Raw genomic sequence first — 2,039 nt, 5'->3', positions numbered from 1 at the left:
AGTGAAATAGGCCTCCTGTGGAGCCTTTGCAGTATATAGGACCTTAGGTGGACTCCTGAGCCCCATCCAGAACCTTCTGAGGTGGGACATTCCCACTAGAAAGGACAAGCAGACCAGCCTGGAACAGCTAGAGTGACAGAAGATACATCTTCAAAGAAATATTATCAGGAAAAACCCACACTTTGGTTGGTCCAAAGTGTGGTGAGACCTGGGGACACCTAAGCCTAAAGGACATAGCCACAAAGAGTTATAGCTGAGATTGAACCATTGAGCTGATATGAAGTGAGAGTAGGCACACAAGAACACACAAAGTTGCAGATAATATCCATTTGACCTAGCCTTGATGGCGTGATAACCAGAAATCGACTAGAGGAAGATAAAAATAAATAAGAACAAAACAATTTTTTGATACAGGAAATGAGGGCAAATTGCTGCAATTTGATAAACTTGACCTATACTCATGGAGGTAGTAACTCTAAATAGCAACATAGAGGGACGGAGTCTTCATATCAAGTATCAATGCTATCCCCTTTGTACACAGGGTAGGTAGGGACGGGCAACTTAGACAAAGATGGGGACATCAAAAAAGGGACCAGCTGAGGACTCTAGATTCATGGAAAGAGAGGGACTAAGAGATGGCAGCCAGGAGGTAGACTTGCAGAATGTGCTCTTTGGTGGTGTAAATTATTATATATGCTTGAGTGTTAAAAAAAAGAAGAAGAAGAAGAAGAAAAGAAAAAGAGCTAAACTGAATAGAGAGAAATACCTTTAACTGATGGTACATGGGTGGGATTATAATCATAGTAATGAAACAAGTGTATGATTTGTTGAATGTAAAACTGATGATAAGCCTTGTAAACTTTCACTGAATACACAATAAAAACCTTAAAAACAAACAAAAAAAAGCTTGCAAGCCCGTCTTCAGCCCATAACTGATTGGAATGGCTAAAAGAGACTCTAGAACTTCCCCAGTGAAATAGGCTTCTTGCAGAGTCTTTGTAGTGTGTAAGACCTTAGGTAGAATCCTGAGGCCCATCCAAAACCATCTCAGGTGGAACATTACCACTTGAAAGGATAAGCAGAACATCCTGGAACAGCTAGAGGAACAGAAGATACTTCTTGAAAGAAAGACCAGCAGGGAAAATCCAAAACAAAAATGGCAGTCTGACTGGCTACTACAAGAATAAGCAAGTTCTTCGCTGGGAGCCATCAAGGCTATCAATCAAGTTCCTTCAGGAAAAACCCCACTCCAAGGCTGAAACTCAAAGAGAACACATGAGTAGGCATGTAAGCTTGCTGGCAACCACAATGATGGTCTACTAGTGAGTGGAAGAGGGGGAAAGGCAGCAACGAAGATATGGACTGAGTTTGACCATGTTCCATAGTCTGCTATTGACTTGGAGATGAGAGAGAGAAGAGGAAGGACTGGTTGGTTTGAAGAATGGTGAGAACTGGGGACTACTGAGTCCATGGAAAAGGACATAGCCACAGAAGGCTAGAGTTGAGAGCAGAGTGCCCATCTGATATGAAGTGAGGAGAGATGCACAAGAACACCCAAACTTGTAGATAGTATCCGTTCAACCTAGCTTCAATGGCTTGATGATCAGAACTCTACTGGAGGAAGATTTTTTTTAAAAATTGATAAAGGAAACAAGTGTAAATTACTGAAGTTTGATTAAATTGACCTATACTTATGAATATAGTAACTCAAAATATCAAATGAGAGGGAAGGAATATTCACATCAAGTAGCTATCCTATCCCTTCTGTACACAGGGTTGATAGGGATGAGCAACATAGACAATGACTACCTAAAATGGGGGAGGGGGGCTATAAAGGCATGAAGTGACTGGCTTACACGTTTTCAAGAGAGAGTTTCGTTTCAGAGTTTGAGGGGGAAGGTAGAACCCCCACTGAATAATTTTCATCTTGTCTAGACATATCTGATGAAAAGAGATGGGAATAAGATTCTTATGATTCAATAGTGAGGCATTCTTATCATGACTAATTGAGACCATCACAACTGTAAAGGGAGAAGTTT

Source organism: Chrysochloris asiatica, unplaced genomic scaffold, assembly GCF_000296735.1.
Source record: "Chrysochloris asiatica unplaced genomic scaffold, ChrAsi1.0 scaffold00196, whole genome shotgun sequence".
Taxonomy (NCBI): Eukaryota; Metazoa; Chordata; class Mammalia; order Afrosoricida; family Chrysochloridae; genus Chrysochloris; species Chrysochloris asiatica.
The sequence above is the reverse complement of the archived record's forward strand: the minus strand, read 5'-3'. Positions refer to the sequence as shown.